Raw genomic sequence first — 23,651 nt, 5'->3', positions numbered from 1 at the left:
CACGTCTCTAACCAATTCAGAGCACATTTTTCCTACATAGTTCTGCTCTGTATTAAAGAGGAAGGCTTTTATCAAGTGCCTTTTGTGTATCCAGATGGTTTCTCTAGGTGCTAAACAGGGCTTAAGAAGATGCCGGAGTCATTTGAGATACAAAGGGAGGGAGCGGGGAGCAGGGATGCTCCCAGTCACTGACCCTGGTTAATTTAGGGAGTAAATGAGATCCACTTTATGCCTGGGGAAGGTCCTGCTGCCCCTGGCTCACCCAGCCTGTCACTATTCCTTCTCACCAATCTTAACTGCCTCTGGACAAACAGTTTTAAGGCTTTCCTCGGTGACGCCAGGAGCTGACACGGAGCATTGCAGGAATTTTGTGGTTGCTGCTATTTATAATGCAGTGAAGTGCAGGCTCCTTTGCAGATCTCCAAACTCAGGGCCATTTTGCGCAGGGCAAAGGGAAGCAGTTTCTGCAAGACGACAGGACAAGCTGAGGGTCCCTCGGCCAGCCCCTTGCCAGCCTTGAGCAGGGCGTGGGAAGGAGGGAAGCGATGCTTGCAGGGAAGAGGTGAGCACTGGCCGTCCTGGCTCCGTGCCTGCCTGGCAGGGATGGAGGAGGGATGGATCCCTGATCCCCGTGGCTAAAACAGGCACTTCCAGGTGGGCTATGGACACTGCTGTGGTCCCATGTTTCTGGGAGGTCTCACCCAGCTATGGGGCTTCGAACATCCACTGCCTGGCCTCAGACATGCCTGGCGCTCAACATCACCAGGGCACAGAGGTGAGGATTTGCCCCCAGAACGAGGTGTACACCTTTTGTGCCACTGCTCCCTTTCTGTCATGAGCTCCTGGTTTAGGCTCCAGCCTCATCTCTGCTCCTCTGTTTAAATCTAAAGTGTTGTTTTTAACTACAATCCACTTTTTCCATTTAATTTCTGTTCTAAGCTGCCTGGAGCAGGTGAGGATCCCTCACCATTCCCAACCTACGGGAATATCTCTGAGCCGTCATTAAAGGACAGAAGATGCAGTTTGAAAACAGCCTCTGGCAGAGCCGCTGAGTGCCTCCTGCTGCTGGCCTGGCCCTGCATCTGCCTCTCCCTGTTTCATGCACAGGTAAGGGCTTGGGGGGGGTTTCCTTGAGCCTGATGTGGGGACAGAGTGGGGATGGTGAAGCCTCAGGCACCAGCTGGCAGCAGGGCGTGTAATCACATTTTTCTGGGGGAATGGCATTATCCTCACTGTGCCGAACACAGCACTGAGATGTATGGGGCCAGCACAAAATGAAGATGGAAAACCAACGTCGGATGTCACAGACTGTACCCAGGGGCTGTGGCTGCAATCATGGCACCACAACCTTGTTTGCAGTACATGTGATGTGGGAAATTGACAGTGCAATGCCATGAACCCATCCTCTTGATCAAACTGCTGCCCTCAATATTGGCACTTGTCAGCACAGGGATTGTAGCCATCATCAGTGCTGGTAAAATCTGGGGACTGGATCTAAAGGAAGGAGATGCTCAGTCACAGCACAAAACCCAGAGGATGACAGGCAGACTCCCAGAGAAATACTGACTCAGCGTCGAGTTGCAGCATTAGGTAAGCACCAGGCTTTGCCTCCTGGAGAGCAGGTCCAAGTTCAGCAGCCTGTGAACTTCAACAGTCCTCTCTCAGAAACCTACCCATAATTTATCACTCTGGCAAGCAGGACTAAATCAGAGCTACACCAACACTTAGCTATCAACAGCACCTTCAATCAGAGAGCCCACAGCTCTATGTAGCACGCAATTAACCTTCTAGCTACAAAAGTAAATTACAACACAGGGTGAAGAACGACTCAGAAGCTTGCCTTAAAAAATGAGGTCTGGATTCCAACTTCTTGCTGATGTTCAGTCTGACTACACCCTCATTTTGTGCAGCCACATAGGGAATGGCAGCCTGGAGACGGACAGGGACAGAAGGCAGAGCTGTGCAGCACAGCATGGAGGGCATCAGAGAGGGAGGATGGCTGGGACTGCCTGGGCATGCCTCTGCCTCCCCCTCTCGCTGGTTAGCAGAGGAATCACCCTCCTCTTCCACTTCATGGCACTGCAGCAGTGCTGTGTTCATTGTGGACTCATTCCACTTCTTCCCTCCTCCTTCACCCGTGGTTAAGCACATCTGAGTCTGGCACTGCCTTATTCTGACTTCATGGTGCTGACAGTTTTGGAGTTGAAATGAGCGGTGTAGCATAGCAGCAAATCAGACCTAGTGACTCATCCATTTTCATGCATTCATCTCACACTCATATACCACTATTTCTCTATGTTATTTCTTGCTTTCTGTTTTGGTGCTTTGAGAGAAAATTCCTGCTTTTTCAGCCATGCTGCAAAAGCCACTCCATTAACTTGAAGTAGTTGGACTGTTCCATGGCCTCTGGCCCATGAGCCAAGTAACAGCAAGCATGCACAAGCAAGGATGAGCAGTAGGAGAGAAGATGCCCAGGAGTTCCCAGACATGTGAGACAGGAACTGTGCACCCCTGCAGTGCTCGTATACTCATTTGTGGCTATGTCCAGCACTATGATTCCCAGGTACAGAGGTACAGAGCTGTTCTTACAGACCAAGGGCTTATCTTTATCTGCAATGAACTTACATTGAACCCAGAAAACCATCTAAAAAAAAAAAAAAAGCTGAATTATTTCTTTACACAGATATGCAAGCATTGGGGTTTTCAAATAGAAACAATAGAATGACTTACTAAAAATCAAGAACATGTGAGCTAAAACGCTGGTGTTTGGGCAGAGACTTGGGGCATATTGCAAAGCTGGTGTTAGAGCCCCTGACCTACCAGCATGATAGATGCCAAAAAGGAACATTTCTGAGCAAAAAGTAGAAAAGGAAAAAAATCTGAAGTGAAACACCCGGAAGGGTGGTGCAGGAAACAAATACCATTTGCAGACTTCTGAATGGTTCCCAGGCCTTTGGGAGCAGCCTGCAGTCTCCTAGAAATATGAACCCACTGGATTTTACTGTGTTCAAATGTAACCTGTGTCAGAGGCAGGTCCTCCCGTGGTGCAAAGGGAGTCACAAGACAACAGGGAATAGGGCTGGAAGGAACTGCCTGGTAGCATTCAGCTCATAATAATAATAATTCAGCCGAGATAATTCCACCCCCATCAGCCCTAACCTTTGCATTGAAACATCCAGTGAAAGAGATCTCATCACTTCCCAAAGCAAAATCCCTTGCCCTCTTTCATTATGGGAAGTTTTCCCTAATATTTATCCTAAATATATCCACTAGCTGCAATTCCACCCTTTTCTTTCTTTTCCTAAACATAAATGACAACATATTTTTTCATCTCTGCAGCTACCTTTTGGACAACTACAGCTGGCATCATGTCTCCCCTCAGTCACCTCTTCCAGTGATGACAGTTCTGCCAAATGTTCTTCTAGACTGATGACTGCCTTGCTTCTGCCCTCCAAACTCATCCATCTTCTTCTTGAACAAAACAGACACATCAAGACCCAGGTTTCTGGCAAAGCCTAACAGGTGCTGAGCAAAGCAGTCACTTGTGCAGGCAAGCACACTCGTGCCACACTGCAGATGGGTGTCCCTCTCTTCCCACCACACTGTGATGCCATGGGCTCCTCTTTGCTAGGCTCCCTGGGATAGTTTCCTGCAGTGCTGGGTGCTCCCCACCCTGTCTCTGGGCAGTTGATTTTTCCTCTGCCTTGAAATCACGACACATGACATCCATCACTGCTCATCTAAGGGTAAGGCCTGTTTTGCTACCATAGGAGGATATTAAATTGATTTTATGTGACTTGTTCTTGACAAATCAAACCTGGCTGTAATTCCCTGGCTCGTTATCTCCCAGGTGCTCACAAGTGGTTTGTCTGTTAATATCTTCTCCTTCTTTTCCAGGTATTTCAGGCAGCTGGCTGGTCGATAGATCCCCATTTCATCATTCCTTTTTTAAAGATGGGCTTTGCGTTTATTTTTCCAGACCTCCAAAATTGTATCCATTCTCCACACACTCTCAAAGATAAAAGCCAACTGCTCTGAGATTGATTCAGCCTCCTTTGAGCACCATATAGCAAATGCTGGCAGGCCCAGGTGATTTGAAACCCTCTAATGTACCTAAGTGCTCTCTCACCCATTCTTCCTCTATTGCGGAGTAAATTCTTGACCCTTTGTCACTAGAGCTGTTTGTGTTAACCATATCATTGTCACCAACTCTTTTAGTGAGGACTGAAACAACAGCAGACAAATGTCTTTTGTCTGTGGCATCATCACTCAAGTCTTCCTCAGCCCCTTGCAGTAGCAGTGGGACAGGGAGGAGTCTTTGTCTTTATCCCAGTACTTATTTCATTATAGGAAGTTTCATTGTTAGTCTTTACATCCCTCACTAGACGTATGTCCTGTTGTGCTGATGGTGCTTTGACTCCTCCCCTACCTGTTCACCCCTTTTGTATCTGCCCTTAATAATCCACCTGAGGTCACCTTTATCGTTACTCTATCGGCCTTACACCTCCAAGCTGGGAATTTGACAGTACCCAGGCCATCATCTTTCTGTCTCCTGCAGGATGCACCTTGAGCAAAAACCCTTTGACCCCTGGTCCTGAGCTCCCTGCTGCGGAGACAGCAGGTTTCCTCAGTACTGCTTTGGCCACAGGTCAGCCAAATCATATTTAGTTCTAGTTTTGTGCCCATCCAGCAAATACGCATCAACAGGGGCCAGGACCTTGGTCTATATAAAGCCTTATCTGCACTTGAAGGGTGTGCTGCTATGAACTGCAATTTAAATGGGCACAACTAAAATGATGCCAAGCCAAGATGGATGCACTTATTTTAATAACAAGAAACAGTAACAGGCCCAGGCTAAACACACACGAGTTATTTTTACTCTTAAACCAAAAGGATCCTCAGGGCTTGGCTTGAACCTAAAAGCACGATTCAGCTAACGCAACCCTTCCAGGTGTGGGCGGTGCAGGATACGTGCACCGTGGGATCCGTGGGGCAGATGAGGGCCCCCATCCCCTTATGGGCCTGCCAGGGATTTGTTGCTGCTTCATCCCCGCAGAGACCTCGGGATCGTCTGCACAAGGTTGCTGTGCTCTGTGTCGCTTCCATTAATCACCACCTCAGTCAATTATTTATCAGCATGTAAGCTGTCCTCTACCCCAGGCTGGACTGGAGCAGCTTGCGCTTGCAGAGGGGCTGTGTGTGGGGGGCTCTCCGTGGAGCTCAGCCCCCCCGATCTGATGGAGGAGATGAGGGGTACTTGTCACACCAGTGCCACTGTAAGGAATAGTCCAGCAATTCGTGCCACTAAGGGGTGTGAAGGGTTAACATTGAGGCCTGGGTTTAGGCGAGAAGAGAACAAAGGGATTTCTTCAGAGAAAAACTGCTGACTTTGCACGGACGTGCAGTAACTTCTGACAGCCGGCCAACAGACCACTAGATAAGGAGGAAGAATATGAGCCTCCCTGTCCGAGCGGCCCCCGAGAAACTAACAGAGACTGATAAGCAGGCGCACCTGGGAGGACTTCGGATTCGGGAAACCAATTATAATAACCCTGCCTCTTCTAGAAGTAGTAATGAATATGTATTAGCCTAGGAGCATAAAAACCAGCCGCCTTACGTAACAGGTGTGCGTCCTGGTGGAGCAGAGACTCCCGGCGCACCCAGCGCTGTTTGCTTGCCTCTACTCATTTAATAAATTGTAAACTTTGATTGTAATCCTATTTGGGACTCAGTCATTTATAACAATTGCGGGCTCGTCCGGGATGGTCTTGGTTCCTGAATTCTGACTTGATCTAGGAGGGGCACCCCCACCATTTGGTGGCTCCTGTTCGAGTCAGGTCGGGGCTAATGCCATCTTGAACCTGAATAAGGGCAAGCAAAGATTTAGATTTTTTTATGAGCTCCCTTTGCCGGCTGCAGCACTATATTTTGCCCGTAATTCTGCGCGCGAAGATCCGAACGAAGACGACGGAGTCGTAAGTATTTAAGGCGTATACTGTTCGGTTGGGTGGGATTCAGTTGCCTGTGTGTGTGAGAGTGTGACTGAGACGGAACGTAGTTCCGAAGCGATTGTGGAGGTCTTCTAACCGCGGTTCCAATCTCCCGCGAGGGACTTGGCTGGTGAAGGACCGAAGCGATTCCTATAGGATTCGTGGGTGGGTGATAGGTCCTAAACCCCCTGCAAGACACTCTCACTAAGGCAACCAAGGGCTGTAGGAATTGCCACAGTAAAATTCCTAGATGGGTCAGACAAAATTGAAGACCCGGGACCAGAGAAAAGGGAGCAAATTACCAGACATACCACCAGAAAGTCCATTAGGGATAATGATTAGAAATTGGAACGATAGGGGCCCCAGAAAAGGGAAAAAGTAAATTAAAAATTGTTCAGTATTGTATGACAGAATGGCCAAAGGAGCCTTTAAGACCACATGTCTTTTGGCCCGTTTTCGGATCCTTTGAAGACTGGGTTTGCCAGGCCTTAAATATACATGTTAATTCAAAGGAACCTTTTAGCCAGGAGGAAAGTGATTATGCAGGATTATGGATCAGGATCTCACGTCCTTTTCCAGCCTCAATATCTACACTAAAAGCAGACGAGAAGTTTGACGAAGAAGAGAACAAAAAAATAAAAAATTAAAAAAAAAAGGAAAAAGAAAAAGATGATGAATGGAAGTCATTGGATAACCTACCACCTCTATATCCTAACAATCCACCCCCGGTGGTGCATCTTGTAATCCTGTTTTGTTCTTAAGTGTTTTGACTGTGTCAAGGAGGAAGGTGGGAGCATTATCTAAGTAACAGTTTAGAAGTTTGGGTATATTCGCGGTGGTGTTCGGTCAGTTTCCCAAGTATCGGGGGAGGGGGGCTGACTGATTATCAAAGTGGTAGAACGGAGAGTCACTTCTTTGGTGGTTTGGGCCTGAGCCCTGGGAATTTGGTAAGAAGGGGGAGAGCGAATTTATTTAGGCCTCAATACCTTTTTAAACCCCCATCTTGACGGATACACAGGAGTGATTCCTTGTTTTGTGTAGGCTTACTAACAAAGTGCATGAGAAAAATTAGCATTTGGCTTGAAATTCGGTCTTATTGAAATGTAAATTTTGTGGAAAAGGTGTTATTGTTTGTCTAGAAGACAGAAGGCTGAGTGCTTCAGGTGTTTTTCCGAAGTCCTGCGGATTTATGATTGGAATGGGGCTCATTAATAATCTGAAATAGTAAAGTTTGTATGTGGAAAGAAGAGTTTAATCCCAGAGAATTGGGACATTTGGGAAGAAGATTAGGAAAAGATAGTAAAAACCTGCAATAAAAAGGTTTGCGTGGAAATTGAAACAAGGGACAGTAACTAATATAAATAAATAAAAGGGAATGGGAAATCAAGGAAAAGGGGAAATCCAAAAAAAAAAGACGTCCTAAAAAAAAAAAAAAGCCTCCTTGGGTGCATATTGGCACATTGGAAGGATATTGTTAGAAATGGGGGCACAGAAAGCGAGAGGACTTTCACTAAGTATTGCAATCAATGGTGGCCACTATATAAACTAAATGGCCACTTTATGGATCAATCGACTATAACAGTGTCTTGCAATTAATGTTTTTGAGGAGAGAAGGAAAATAGGATGAAATGTTGTATACTGATATGATGTTTCAGCATCTTGGAGGGAAAAGGTTTGGAATTAAGTTGGCCCCTGACTGAGCCTTTGGTGTTGGCATTAGAAAAGTACGGGCTGGAGAAAGATAAAGGAAGTGTTAAAAGGATTGTTGAAGGTGTTAAAGGTTGTGTGGCATGTAGTATTTAACAGAGCTGTTTGAAGTTGAATGAGCAGGGAAAGAGGATGTAGGAATGTTAATAGTTCCGTCTCAACCCGAGGCTGAGATCTCTAAATCGCGGGTGTGAGCCCTCTGGGGCAGGGGGACCGTGACGGGTCCGAGAGAGTTGTCGTGGAAACAGAAAAGCAGCTAACTCTTGAAACAACCTGAGTTCCTGTGTGAGCTCAGGTTGCCAATGGGACCGCTCAGGGAACTTTCAACGATTGCATTCCCCTGACCGACCCCCTCACTGAGACCCTAATCACCCCGGAAATTATGTAAATACTAAAATCTGGTTAAATTGGCTATTGGGAATTGAGAATCTGTTCCAACAAGGTCCAAAAGAAACCCCTATGGAATTTATGGAATTTTTGAATTTCTGGACCAACTTTGAAATGCAATGAAAAAAAAAAAAAAATGGACCTGGCTTTAAAAAAAAAAAAAAAAGAGAGAGAGAGAGGCAACTGGCTAGCCTCTTTCCAGGGCAATCAGCCCCTGATATCAGAAAGAAATTGTCTTAGGCTGCAGGACAAACTTACAACAGTCAGGAATGATGGGGACCTGGGGCATCTACCCTAGCAGGTCCACTAGTTGAAATAAAGCTAGGAAACGAAGACAGAGGCTTGAATTTTTTGTTGGTTATGGGAGCTTCTTTCTCTGTGTTAATTAGTCTGTAAATGTAATAGGAGCAACATATTCAGTGTTAAATAGTTTAAAAGGACGATTAGGAACTAAGACAACTACAATAATTGGAGCCACAGGGAAAGAGGAGGAATGGTCATTCTTACAACCCCTTGATTTGCGTTTTGGGGGTAAGGAACTAACCCATGAATTTTAGTATGTACCAGAATGCCCGATGCCACTCTTGGGACGGGATCTATTAGCCAAATTAGATGCAACAATAACCTTTGAGGATGGAGAATTAATAATGAAGGTACCTGAGTCCAAAGTAGGACAAATCCTAATGATCAAAGATAAACCCTTTGTTAATATTCCAAGAGAAGTAGAAAATGCAGTTATAGCAACAGTATGGGAAACAGATGTACCAGGGAAGTCGAAACTGGCACAACTGGTAAAGGTGGAATTAAAGGAAGGAGCCAAACCTGTTTGAATCAAACAATATCCACTTAAGATAGAAGCTAGGCACGGGAATGGTGAAAATTATTGACAAATTTCTCAAATATCAGATTCTGGAAGAATGTAAATCGGAATACAATATTCCAATTTTTCCAGTAAAGAAGCCGAATGGCGAGTATAGATTTGTACAAGATCTTAGAGCAATAAATGAAATAACAAAGGACATTCACCCGGTAGTAGCTAATCCTTACACATTGTTAACATCTGTGAAAGGGAAATATAAATGGTTTACTGTGGGAATGGAAATGTTGTTTTTGCAGTATTACATTGTATAGAAGGAAGGAATGTGGTATTGAAATATGCTTACAGTGATAAGAAAGCTTAACAGAAAACCTTGTAAAATGCAGACAGCCGGACTCCTTAGAGCAATTAGGTGAAGATCATGGTGTCAAGTCAAATCAGATAAGTGATGAAACATTACCACTTCAAACAGTAAAAAAGTCAAAAGAAGCTTGAAATTTAACAGGCCAGCAACTGAAGGCCAGGCATTGTCTGTGAAGCATCAGATAGATTGTGAACCTGGATTACCCAGTCAATGGGGAAACAGGGGAGGGTCCTGTCATCAAAAAGTATATAAACTGTGTTTTGGAACTAGTGGGTGCGCTCTCCTGCTTGTGGGGCGCCCGCCATTGCAATCGCGAATAAATTACTACTTCACTGAGATCCTCGCCTGAGCCTAAGTTATTGGCTATGGAGTGTTTCTCACAATTTGGGGGCTCGTCCGGGATCCAGTCACCTACCGGGGAGCCCCACCGCCGCAGCAGCAGGAAGGCATGCCCCGCTGATTTCAGCGGTCCTGTGCATCGACGGTGGCGGTTCTGCGGAGAGCTGACAGAGGGCCCGAGACTGATTAAAGAGGCAGGATCCGTGAAGTAGTGGGGAAAAGGAAGAAGGTAGGCACTCAGGGTTTTAAGAATTGATCCGGTAACTCTGTGCACAGACCAAGGTAAGAAATATTAAGTATTGCCTCGGGGGTCGGGTGAGACTCTGTGTGATGTGTGATGTGTGATTGAGACGTACTTTTGTACGAAGCGAGTGTGGAGTCCTGATCCGCGGTTCCGTAGCTCCGCGAGGGGCGCGGCCGGAGACGGACGAAGCGTGAGATAAGGGAGAGAAAGGAAGAGTCTCGGGAAATTTGGTGTGCGGTAATCCTTGCACGGGGTAGTGCTCGGAGTACACCAGGGAATTTTGGTGTGCGGTAAGCCTTGCACAGGGTAGTGCTTGGCAGTACACCAGGGAAATTTGGTGTGCGGTAATCCTTGCACGGGGTAGTGCTCGGAGTACACCAGGGAATTTTGGTGTGCGGTAAGCCTTGCACGGGGTAGTGCTTGGCAGTACACCAGGGAAATTTGGTGTGCGGTAATCCTTGCACGGGGTAGTGCTCGGAGTACACCAGGGAATTTTGGTGTGCGGTAAGCCTTGCACGGGGTAGTGCTTGGCAGTACACCAGGGAAATTTGGTGTGCGGTAATCCTTGCACGGGGTAGTGCTCGGAGTACACCAGGGAATTTTGGTGTGCGGTAAGCCTTGCACGGGGTAGTGCTTGGCAGTACACCAGGGAAATTTGGTGTGCGGTAATCCTTGCACGGGGTAGTGCTCGGAAGTACACCAGGGAATCTGGTAAACTCATAGGTGTGCGGTAGCCCTTGCACGGGGAAGTGCTTGGCAGTACACCCCCATTTTCCAGGATAGGAAAAATGGGAAATATGAGTTCCAGGGGACAGGGAGATATCCCTGGGGGAGTGCCTCCCGACTGTCCTTTAGGAAGGATGTTGAGAAATTGGAAGAATAACCCCAAAACTAAGGAAAAAGATAGGAAGAAAATGGTTAAATATTGTGTATCAGTCTGGACGAAAGAACCAATTAAAGGAGCTGCAGTATTTTGGCCAAAATACGGGTCTGACAAAGATTGGGTATGTCAGGCCTTAAATTTTTATGTTAATAACAAATTTCCATTTTGAAGAAGAATCTGAGTATGCAGCTTGTTGGATACAAGGAATAAATTTGGTTTTGAGCAAAATCAGAATAAAGAGGGAAAGAAAAAGGAAGAGACAAGTGATAAATGGGACCTTCTGGATAACTTACCTCCTCCTTATAACCCCCAAGTTGCTGCAGCAGCAGCGGCTGCTGTAGCAGTTCCTCCAAAAGAAGAGACAGGAACTATAGATAACATTAGCTCTGGGAACAGGAGGTACCCCAAACTGGTAAAAGAATTAGAACAAGGTAGAAGAGGTACTGAAAATTTTGCCTTCCCTGATACTAACAGCACTAACACTAACTGTGTATCCTCTTAAGTGAACTTCCCCCCCTCCTTACCAGCAGAGAGGTTAGGAGTTTCCTAGGACCTAACTTATACTCTTGGGGAGGGGGAATTATGTATATAAATATGTTGTTTACAGGGAAAGAAATGGGAATGATCAGGAGGAGAGCTGCAATACAAAAATGGGAAAGAACTCATCCTCCAGGACCAGGGGTAATACCGGCAGGGCAGAAATAACCACTTGCCGATCCTGGCTGGAAGAATAATAGTGTGCAACACAGAAATCATATGAGAGACTTGGGGTCAGAATGAGAAAGTACTCGGGGATGAATCCTGAGGACCCGGTATCCCAAGGGCTCTTGAAAGTTCATTTTGTGATTGAAGCCTGGCAAGATGCACAGAAAATGCTCCAGAAGGTGGGGGGATGTAGTGAACAGTCACTGGGGGGCCCTCCTGTGGGAGGCCCTGAACGTGTGTGTCAAGAGGGGAGATGAGAAGGAAAAGCAGAGAGTGAAACTAATGGTATTGACAGTGTAGCAGGTAGTCAGGCAGAGGGTTGGAGAAAGAGGAAGAAAATCTTCAGGGGGAGTCAGGGCCAGGATGGAAAAGAGGGGAAGAGAGATGAAGGAATGGCAGGCAAGGAAAGCTACCTGTGTTGTGGCCTGAATCTTAGCAGGGACAGGCTTTGATGGGATGTTTTAAGTGTGGGCAGGCTGGCCACTTCAGGTAGGAATATCCGGAGTGGAAGAAGGAGGAGAGAAGGAAAATGGGATGAGGGAGAAAGGTATGGAATTAAGTTGGCTAATGACTGAGACTTTGGAGAAAGTACAGGCTGGAGAAAGATAGGAAGAAGTGTTAAAAAGAGTTATTGAAGGTGTTAAAGGTGTGGTATGTAATGTTTGACAGAGCTGGTTTTTTGAATGAGTTGGGAAAGTTGAATGAGCAGGGAAAGAGGATGTAGGCATTATCTAAGTAACAGTCTAGAAGTTTTGGTATATTTGCTGTGGTGTTTGGTCAGTTTCCCAAGTATTGAGAAGGGGGGGGGGCAGGGGGGGGCAGCCTGCTCCACCAGGGGCCTCTCCACAGGCCACAGGGGGCTTCGGCTCCGGTGCCTGGAGCGCCTCCACCCCCTCCTTCTGTGCTGACTTTGGTGTCTGCGGGGAGGTTTCTCACTCCTTGCTCTCCCAGCTGCTGTTGAGCAGCAGGTTTTTGTTTGTTTGTTTGTTTGTTTTCGTGGATGTGCTCTCACAGAGGCACGGACTGTGTTGCTCATGGCTTGGCTCTGGGCAGCGGTGGGCCCCTCTGGGGCCGGATGAAATTGTCCCTTATCTGCCACGGGGCGGTTTCTGGATTCTCCTCGTGGGGGCTGCCACTGCAGCCCCCTCCCGAACCTTGCCATCAAACACAATACACAGGGGCAGCTAGGTCATTGCTGGCCTGTAAAGTATCAGGGATTAAATTAACTAATGAAACCCTAACGAGTGATGGGGGTAGAAGGGGCTGGGGTAACAGTGCCACCTTTGGGGGGTACCAAGCTGAGACTAGGGGATAAAATGATCTCTGGGCAATTATTGTATGTACCCAAGGCAGGGACTAACTTGTTGGGAAGGGATTTGATGATGAAATTGGGCATTCAAATAGTAAATTGTTAGACTGGAATAACAGTGGTATTAATGGAGTGCTCTCAGGCCCTGAGAGCAAAGATATATTCACCTCTGGCTGGAAAGACTCTGAAGTGGGGGCGGAAGCAACAATACATATGGACAGTTTTACCTCAGGGGTTTACAGGGCCTCTGATTAATTTGGGCAAAGTTCTAGAACAGATTTTGGAGCAATTCCAACCTCCCAAGGAGGAATTTCTGTTACAAAATGTGTATGATTGTTTATTGTCAGGACAGGAGAAAACAGTTGTGAAGGAAGCTACTAACAAGTTATTCAACTTTCTGGGAAAGCAGAGCTTGGGAGTATTGAAAAATAAATTACAATACGTAGAAAGAGAAGTCAGGTATTTAAGGCATCTAATGTCTGAGGGAAAACTGAGAATAAATCCAGAGAGGATTCAGGGAATTGTTGAAAACTAAGAAAGAACTAAAAAGTTTTTAAGAGAGATTTCTTTAAGGAATCAGGAGCCACAAAGCCTGAGGGAAAATGGATACTCCCTGATGGGAGAGAAATGCTGAATAAAGCACCAATGAGGCAAATATGATGTTTTACATCAAGAGAGTCATTGGGAGATGCAAGCAATGTGTGATGTTGTGCTAAGAAAGTATGTCTGTGTAGGAATATACACTTTAGTGAAGCAAATATGCAGAGGATGTACCATATGTCAAAAGGCAAATAAAAAGGTCATTTGTAACTAACCTAGAGGGGGACGGGAGCCAGGGATTTGACCTTTACAAAGTATACAGGTAGACTTTACTGAGTTACGTAAAGGAGGGAGATTTAAGTACTTGTTTGTCCTAATTGGCCACGTGACTGGATGGGTGTAAGCTTTCCCCTCTGTATCTGCCCCTGCAAACATGGTGGCTAAGGTATCACTGGAGCAAATAGTCCCTAGATATGGGATAGCTGAAAACATTGATTCAGATCAAGGAAATAATTTCACTTCACAAGTACTGCAAGGGTTAATGCAGGCCTTAGAGATTGAGTGGGCTTTTCACACCCCCTGGCACCCCTCCTCTTCTGGGAAGGCAAAGCGAATGAACCAGACATTAAAGAAGCAATTAACTAAATTAGTGTTAAAAACCCAACTTCCTTGGGTAAAATGTTTACTTTTAGCACTCCTCCAGGTTCAAACAGCACCAAGAAACGATATAGGAATTTCACCGTATGAGATGCTGTTCGGATTACCCTATCTGGGCAGAAGGGATGAGATACCACAATTCGAAACAAGAGAGTTTTCTTAAGAACTGTGTTCTGGGGTTGTCCTCTTCTTTGTCATTTCTCAGGACCCGTGGGAAATTGGGTCCTGATTCAGACCTGGAAAGGATCAACTCCGGCCCGAATGGGAAGGACACTTCCAAGTACTACTAACCACTGAAACAGCCATAGGAACTGCGGAAAAAGGTTGGACTCACTATACGCGAGTGAAGGCATCCGTCGACCCTAGTACCTGGGAAGCTGTTCCTACAGAAGACTTGTTGGAAGCTGAAATCGAAGAGAAAAATCTCATAGTGGACTCTGAGCGGGATAAGAGCTTGCGATTGTAAACTAACCTTTTATTTTCACAGGTAACTAGTGAGTGTGACTTGTGATTGAGAGAAAGGACTGGCCTATAGTGAATTGAAGTGTTCCCAAGGGGGGTTTGTTATGGTAGTAGTGTATATCTTATTCTTTGTATTAATAATTATTTGGAAACCTAAGGTTTAAAAATAATGACAGGGAAAAATCAATTATTAATTTTGTTTTTAGTGATTATAGGCCTCAGAGAAAGCCTTGGTCAATTGGCAACTTGGAAAAGGCATGACCAGATAATAGTAAGATGGGATACCCCATAAAAATATGGGTGAATGTGACAGAGGGTTATGTACCACGATCTGCCATGTTTGATGCTTGTGAGGTGTTAGCTTGTGGAGATTTAAATGCCCAACGACAATTGAGCAGAGGGAACAAATAACTGGTAGAGACCCAACAGCCAGATTGAGAATAGCTGTATGGAAACGATCCTCTATTGCCATCAGAGAAAGGGAGAAACTCAAGGAGAAAACAGGAGAGAAAACAGGAGGCCCTCTTTGAAATGCGGCAGTTCAAACATTTGAGATTGAAACAGGGTACGGGGATGTGAATGCCTGGATAGAATGGGTCAAATATACTGTCCAGAGTCTCAACCATAGCAATTGCTATGCTTGTGCCTCGGGATGACCGATTGCCCAGATAGTGCCCTGCCCATTGGGGTGGACCGAGGATTCCCAGGGAATGCGATGTATGATTGCATTGTACCAAGAGAAGACTGCCTGGGGAAATGAGGCCTGTAAGTCTCTCTCTTTGCTGTTCCCTTCCTCGCATGATAGCAATATCAGGGTTCCCCCTGTATTCTCCACAGCTATAGGTAACCATACAGCTTGCCTCTCACGGCAGGGTGTGAGTGCTACCTGGCATCTGGGAGAATTTGCCTTGTGCACGAGGACCTTGAATGCTACCGAGGACTTGATGGGAAACTATTCAAGACTTGAGATCCCTAGGACAGATCTCTGGTGGTACTGTGGAGGGAAGATCTTACGGTCCACCCTACCATCTAACTGGGGAGGCACTTGTGCACTTGTTCAATTAGCTATACCCTTCACCCTGGCATTTGAAAGCGAAACATCACAAATACCCAGAAGAAGTAAAAGAGGCTTAGGAATATCATTTGATGATAGAGTATACATAGATTCTATAGGGGTGCCTAGAGGAGTTCCTGATGAACATAAAGCCAGGAATCAAATTGCTGCAGGGTTTGAGTCACTGTTCTGGTGGGTAACAATTAATAAAAATGTGGATTGGATTAATTATATCTATTATAATCAGCAGAGATTCATAAACTATACAAGAGATGCGATAAGAGGAATCGCTGAACAACTAGATGTCACCAGCAAAATGGCTTGGGAAAACAGAATAGCATTAGATATGATTCTTGCGGAGAAAGGTGGTGTGTGCGTGATGCTGGGCAACCATTGTTGTACTTTTATCCCTAACAATACTGCCCCGGATGGCACAGTAACTAGAGCATTGCAAGGGCTTACCACCCTTGCCAATGAATTGGCAGAAAACTCAGGAACAGACACTTCCATCACAGGATGGTTGGAATCTTGGTTTGGTAAATGGAAAGGAATGGTAGTGTCCATATTTACATCCTTGATTGTAGTAGCAGGAGTTTTGACAGCCATTGGTTGTTGCATTATCCCCTGTGTAAGGGGACTTGTCCAACGGTTAATTGAAACTGCACTTTCGAAACAAATGACCATGGATCCACCACCCTACTCAGATAAGATGATGATATTAGAGGAAATGGAAAGCAAAGAAAGTGAAGAAGAGGAAGACATCTACCAAATTACATCTTAGAGCAAAATTTTGCAAAAATCAACAAATTATAAAAAGAGAAAAGGGGGGAATTGTGGGAATGGAAATGTTGTTTTTGCAGTATTACATTGTATAGAAGGAAGGAATGTGGTATTGAAATATGCTTACAGTGATAAGAAAGCTTAACAGAAAACCTTGTAAAATGCAGACAGCCGGACTCCTTAGAGCAATTAGGTGAAGATCACGGTGTCAAGTCAAATCAGATAAGTGATGAAAAATTTAACAGGCCAGCAACTGAAGGCCAGGCATTGTCTGTGAAGCATCAGATAGATTGTGAACCTGGATTACCCAGTCAATGGGGAAACAGGGGAGGGTCCTGTCATCAAAAAGTATATAAACTGTGTTTTGGAACTAGTGGGTGCGCTCTCCTGCTTGTGGGGCGCCCGCCATTGCAATCGCGAATAAATTACTACTTCACTGAGATCCTCGCCTGAGCCTAAGTTATTGGCTATGGAGTGTTTCTCACATTACCGTGATAGATTTAAAGGATGCCTTCTTTTGCATACCTCTTGATAAAGATAGTAGAAAATTATTTGCCTTCAAATGGGAAAACGTATTGAAGTTTTTGGACCACATATGGTAACAACCGTTTTGGAACAAAGGGGGGGGGGCACTGGTTATCACCCAGCTGGATGATGAAATATCAGGCAATCCTAACTGAACAAGATGACATAACCTTGAAAACGACTAACCTGTTATATCCAGCAGTATTTCTAGGAACCGTTCCAGAAGAAGGACCGTTAGAACACAATTGTGTGGAAATAATCGAACATACGCCAGCCACAAAGATTTGAAGGATGTACCCCTTGAAAGGTATTCAGTGGGAATACCACACTCCGTGGCACCCACAAAGCTCAGGGAAAGTAGAAAGGATGAATCAAACAATAAAACAACAATTGGCTAAGTTAATGATCGAGACACAGCTGCCCTGGACGAAATGCTTACCATTGGCACTTTTAAACATAAGAACTAAACCACACAGTGAGACTGGATTATCATCATATGAAATGTTATATGGTATGCCTTATTCTCAAGGGATGCCCCTAGGGAACAATATAGTTGAGGATCATAGTATCCAGAAATACATAATTACCATTGGAAGGAGATTACAGGAGATAAGAGAAATTGGGATGATGACTCAGACACCACCTTTAGGATTTGCTATTCATAAAATACAACCAGGAGACAAGGTCTTAATAAAAACCTGGAGAGAAGAATCATTGAACCCCCGATGGGAGGGACTGTACCTTGTTTTACTTACTACTGAAACAGCTGTGAGAACAGCAGAAAGGGGTTGGACCCACGCATCCAGAATAAAAGGACCAATAACTACCGAAGCCTGGAGGGTTGAGTCCACTCCTGGGGAACTGAAACTGAGACTAAAGAGGAACTGATATCCCAGCAATGAGGTTCTGCATGAATTAAGGGCACTGGATAAAGAGGACAAGGCTGAAGGGAGGAAAGGGAGAAGGCAAGACCGGGGTAGGACCCTCCACTGCGGCGTGTATGGTCTACCGAGGGAGGCAACCCTTATGGGTATTGACCGCCGAGTGAGAGTGCCTCGACCGGACTTCTCCCACACCAAGATCAGTTTGTCCTGAGAAAAATAACATGAGAACCTTTTAAACCCATAATAAAATTGTGATTAGTTTTTCCAGGAGCTGGATCACCCTGAAGGGCTGAATGGTAACACAAGCTCTGAAAGCGGGCCCAACCCCATGATTGAAGGCGCTTCCCACACTCTCAAGATTGGACGGCGAAAAAGGCTTATAATATGACAGGTCGCCAAAGAGAACTGAATTGTGACTGTAAGTGGAAACCCAACGTGGGAGCTTGGAAGCATGCATATACGAGTACAAACGGGGCAGACATTGTAACAGGACCACTCGGTAACAAGGACACTCTGTATTATCACGCCCCAAAGGGTAAAGATGGATGGGATGGTCATTTTCCAAACGGGACGTGGGCCCTAAAGGGACATTATTGGGTGTGTGGCAAACATGCTTACAAGAGGCTACCCGGAAACTGGTCGGGAATATGCTATGTGGGGTACATAAGACCCTTGTTCTTTTTATTGTCACAAACACAAGGAAATCATTTAGGAATAAGATTATATGATGACCTGAACAGAGTAAAACGATCTATTGATACTTCCTTATCTGGGGATAGTGCCCTAAAATGGGGAAAGGATGAATGGCCTCCTGAAAGAATCATACAGCATTATGGGCCAGCTACCTGGAACCCGAATGAGTTGGTATCAGGAGCCCAAGAACCTATTTATAATTTGAACCGAATAATTAGGTCGCAAGCTATCCTCGAAGTTGTAACCAATCAAACAGCGACAACCTTGGATCTTCTGCCTGATCAATCCACTCAGATGAGGAATGCTATCTTTCAACGTAGAATGGTCTTAGACTATTTACTAGCAGAAGAAGGGGGAGTGTGTGGAAAACTGAACGATTCTAATTGTTGTTTACAAATTGATGATAATGGAAAAGTGGTTAAGCAGATAACAAAAGAAATTAAAAAGCTAGCCCACGTCCCAGTACAAACTTGGAAGGGTATGGATTGGGATTTCTTTTCATGGTTGCCCGGTGGACCATGGGTTAAAAGAATGCTATTTTTATTTTCATGTGGTGTAATGACATTATTGTTTATACCTTGTATGATACCTTGCTTTACGTTGTTGATACGGCAGATAATAAATAGCACCCAATTTGTGATGACTTTGGGAGAGAAAAGGTGATGTGTCGATAATGATGCTTAAGAAATGGACACCCCGAGAACTGACTGATGAAATCCAACTGCTACTAACAAAAGTTGAAGAAGAGACACGAATTGATGATATTAAAAAAAAAGGGAGGAATTGTAAGGAATAGTCCAGCAATTCGTGCCACTAAGGGGTGTGAAGGGTTAACATTGAGGCCTGGGTTTAGGCGAGAAGAGAACAAAGGGATTTCTTCAGAGAAAAACTGCTGACTTTGCACGGACGTGCAGTAACTTCTGACAGCCGGCCAACAGACCACTAGATAAGGAGGAAGAATATGAGCCTCCCTGTCCGAGCGGCCCCCGAGAAACTAACAGAGACTGATAAGCAGGCGCACCTGGGAGGACTTCGGATTCGGGAAACCAATTATAATAACCCTGCCTCTTCTAGAAGTAGTAATGAATATGTATTAGCCTAGGAGCATAAAAACCAGCCGCCTTACGTAACAGGTATGCGTCCTGGTGGAGCAGAGACTCCCGGCGCACCCAGCGCTGTTTGCTTGCCTCTATTCATTTAATAAATTGTAAACTTTGATTGTAATCCTATTTGGGACTCAGTCATTTATAACACCACTGCAGTCCAGAGTCACACTTGCTGTCTCCGCAGCACTCCCAGGAAAGAGGACAAAAAGTGGCACTTGTTATGGCTTTAAAAGTCATCGACTCCTTCTGTTCCCGGCAGGGTAGGAAATGGAATAATAGGAACCAGGAGCAATCAATCCCAGACTGTTAAATAATGGCACTTTGATAGGACCGTTACATCAATTAATTCTAAAATGATCATTCAGTTTTAGGACCATGTGTTGAGCTGCCGTTTGAGCCTGTATTTCTGCTATCTCATCCATCACCCTACGAGACAAACATGCCCCGAAGGATGACAAACATGCCCCGAAGGATGTCAGCAGCCTGGCTGTGACGGGAGGTGTCAGCATGCAGACAGACCCTTCAGTGCTTTGCAGGCTGAGCGCCTGGAGGCACCCAGGGGTGGTGGGCAGACAGGCCTTGGCACGGGCTAATCATGGTAATGAAGGAACACATATTGTACATTCCTTTGTTATTCATAGCTGAGATCCCCTCGTGTCCCATCCCTTCTTAACGACTTCATGATGATGATATGGTCATTAAAGTTGGTTACTTGCTCAGGGCTCCTGCACATGAATTACGAGAGTAAAACATTAAATGGAGAGGTTCAGAGCTCTTGCAGAGCCATCAGCTCTTCATGACTGCTAATCAATCCAGGGTGTGATTAACTACAGGCAGTGACACTTGTGACCCTTTCAGAGCTGTACTGGGAGCCCAGCTGTGGGTAGAGTTAGTGCATCACCAGACTAGGAGCAGATCATGCTCTGGGCAAGTCCCACCTGCTTTGTGGTCCTTGGGCATTAACTCACATGGTCTTCACAGCCATGCTGTGTAGTTTGCAGCAAGAGCTGCTGGGCTTAGTGCCTGAGCTGCATCCCTAAGGTGTCTCACCAAGGGCTGTGGCTGCTGCGAGAAGGCTTAGCTCTGGACCACTGATAAATCTTGTTACATCCATAATAAATCCTTTTTCTGGCATTACAATTTGTATCCAAACTGTGAAGTGCCTTGCTGGTCGTCAGGATCCATCTAAATTTGTTCATGTGGAGCGGGATGCAGGTGCCTGATCTCTTCGTGCCCCGTGTTCCCCTTTGCAGGGGCTGCAGAGGGATGTTGACATGAATACATTGTGGAAGACCATCTGTGCTCTGCTCCTGGGGGGCTGAAAGGCACAATGACCCCAGTGGGGCTGGCTGCAGCCCCCTGCATGGGGCATTCCCTGGGTCTTCCCTGAGCCCGTGCTGCATCACACACCTCCGTGCAGCACGGGGGCCAAGAGGATGCTGCGCTGCAGGCGTGTTGTAGAACTTGCTCGCAAACTCTGTGTCCCTCAAGGATCCTGCCTCCTCATCTCAGTTATAGATCCTGTTGTTTCCTCATCTGTAGTATTTACGTCTGACCTTTGCCACTCAGACATGTGTGCATGAGCTGTGGAGGAATAACTGATGAAAGATTCCAGAGTCCTTCTGGGCCGGAGGGGTGTACAGTGCTGCAGAGAAGTCTACCAAAGTACTATTGATTTCTCAAGGATCCCCTTGGGTCAGCTATGGCCTCATCAGTTTCAGTGAGAACTAATGGGCTCTTTCTTCTTCTCCAGGGTTATGAACTTGTCTTGCTGACAGTCTTCTACTTTGCTGGGATGGATTCCTGGTATCTTTGCTGGGATTTAAATCAGGCACACCCCATTTGTCTGCTACCCCATTCCCTTCCCTGCTCAGTATTAAGAGCACAGTACCATACAGAGGGTAGTTTCTCCCCTTTTTTTCTAATCCCCACTCTTCTCCTGTGGCTGCCAGATCCATAACCAAGCACACGGAGCACCTCTGCTCCATGCTGGCACTGCGGCAACATGCCCAGGGAGCAAGAGCTACCGTGTGAGTGCAGGTTTACTGCTTCTGCAAAATAAAACAGCAATGATCCACAATGCCTTTTGTTCAGCACTCGACACCATAATGTACTGTATGAACCCTGGAAAAAGTGTTTGGCAAAAACACAGCAGTATGAAAACAGCACAATTCCTCAATGGATGCTCCCAGTGACCTGTGTGGTGACAGTCATTAAATAAAGGCAGTTCTCCAGCACTGCTGTTGGACTGCTCAGGCTGTGCACAGCTGCGGAGCAGCTCAGGATGTAGTGCCTGTGGCTCCCCCAAAGAACCTGCACCACGGCTGTGCAGAGCTAACACGGACCAGAAAATGGCGAAGCACAGTTTGGGGCTCCAGCTGGACCCAAATGCTTCCATAGTGTGCATCTCTGCAGCTCTTTCCCAGAAGAGAGGAAAAGGAGAGCAGGTTGGAGACTTCCCACTGATCCAGCACTGAATTAGCTTCCGAGCTGTTTGGCTTGTTAACTTCTCTGGACCTTACAAGGTGAATCCATGAGGGACCACAAGACCCACAGCATCTTTGCAGAAACTCGTGTTCCAGGAGCTTGTTAAACAGGGCTCCTCACAGATGGAGTGAGTGGAGTCAGCTGGGCCAGGACTTGATTTTGCCTTTGATTTAGAGTTAACAAGCTCTGATTTTACCACCTTGCAAATACTATGAATCTTATGAAAAGAGGTTTCTAGGAAACCTGGGTGATGAGTGAATCTTGTTGGGGCAGCTGTGAGCCTTGCATTGTAACTCTGTCTTTGGACTCAGAGGCTGGTCCCTGTTTTCATGTTCCCTGTGATACATTAAGGGTTTTAGGCTGGGCACTGCCCACAGTGGCACCCCAAAATGCTGGAAACATATCCAGCAACAGGAGATGGAGATTACAGAAAACCCCTCTAATCTGGTGTTTTCTTCTTCAGGGATCCCAAGAGCGGGTGAAATAAGTGTGAGGAAACCAAGCCCAGGAGCACCAGCCAGGATGGCTCCCATCCCTGCAGAGACCACCAAGGCAGGTCCTGTGTCCTTCCTTGGTGGTAGAAGATGCTTTTGGAGAGTGCTGGCCAGGTGGAAACAAGGGCTTTAATTTCAAGGACCATCCATCCAGAACAAGCTGCAGAGGTGTAGTTTGGACCACAGGTGAGCTTGTGTGATGTTTGCCCACTCTCTCAATCCTTGTGAGGTCTCATGTTTTTATCACGGAGTACAGAAAATGAATTCAAATAATGTAATACATATATTTAATGAAAACTAGGTCTATAGTTTTTAAACTTAATGAAAAAAAAATGGCTGTAATACTGAAATTCCTGCAGCCCTCCCTTATATCCATTTCCACAACCCCTGATGGCAGGGACAGGCATTGGCAAGGAGCAGCTGGAAGCCCCCAGGACAGGGCTGCCCTTGTTTCACCCACGCAGAGAGGGCAGCCCAGCTCTGCTTGCAGGGAGGGTCTCTCCTGGCCTTCAGCTCACTCCCCCCTGCCCCTTCCACCACCTGGGCTCAGAGCTTGAGTGCCAGCACAGGAAGGGTCTCCAGTCCCACCAGTCCCATCACACCTTGCCAAGGCTCCAGTTCTAAAGCAGAATACTTGTCCTGCCTTGCAGAAACACCTCTAAGTGATTTCCACTTCTGCCTACAAGATGTGGAGGCATGGGATGGTTGATGGCTCTCTCCATGCCAGGAGCTGGGCGTCCCCTCAATGTGCTCCCCAAACCTGGCAGGCCTCCAAGGGTAAAATTGTCAGTCCCAAGAATAATAGGTGTGTGGTCTCCTGTAGGCAGGAAACAATTTTTAGAAAAGAGAAAGCTCAACATGCTTCATACAGCCCTTCTGGAAGGGTGTAGTGTATCCCTGAAACTAATCTTTAGCATCTATTTGGTTGTGCACCAGTTAAGTCCAGAGGAATACAGCCATATCAGCTTTGCAGTATAAAAGTAATTTATGAATTTATCCACTTCTTAACTTTCCATGTGCTGTCAGATTTTTATTTTATATACAAATAAAAATATATTGGTGAGGAATGAAGTGTAATAGCTCCAGAATGGATGAAAACAATTTCACCAGCAGAGAATGAAGTGCAGGGGCTCAGCTGCATGTGGGAATCCTTGGTCTCCTGTTAGTCAGCAGGGGAATGAATCCTTCACTCTAACTAAATAAATAAAGAGACCCAACTGCCTT

General features: G+C 45.9%; 2 long non-coding RNA genes across 2 annotated transcripts; one reads left to right on the top strand and one right to left on the bottom strand.

Annotated features, from left to right (window-relative positions):
• The first annotated feature begins 195 nt into the window (after window positions 1–195).
• On the top strand, window positions 196–22,386 carry LOC308179684. Its single transcript, XR_013940486.1, has 6 exons — window positions 196–562; window positions 940–1,107; window positions 1,446–1,590; window positions 3,340–5,975; window positions 16,963–17,070; window positions 17,907–22,386. It is a non-coding gene; the product is annotated as an uncharacterized lncRNA (long non-coding RNA).
• On the bottom strand, window positions 1,146–9,308 carry LOC308179685. Its single transcript, XR_013940487.1, has 3 exons — window positions 9,173–9,308; window positions 3,344–8,230; window positions 1,146–2,644 (listed from the first exon to the last, which is right to left on the bottom strand). It is a non-coding gene; the product is annotated as an uncharacterized lncRNA (long non-coding RNA).
• Window positions 22,387–23,651: the final 1,265 nt, after the last annotated feature.

The sequence above is a fragment of the Anser brachyrhynchus genome (assembly GCF_964034855.1).
Source record: "Anser brachyrhynchus genome assembly, chromosome: 17".
In the NCBI taxonomy this organism is placed as follows: domain Eukaryota; kingdom Metazoa; phylum Chordata; class Aves; order Anseriformes; family Anatidae; genus Anser; species Anser brachyrhynchus.
The sequence above is the reverse complement of the archived record's forward strand: the minus strand, read 5'-3'. Positions and strand labels throughout refer to the sequence as shown.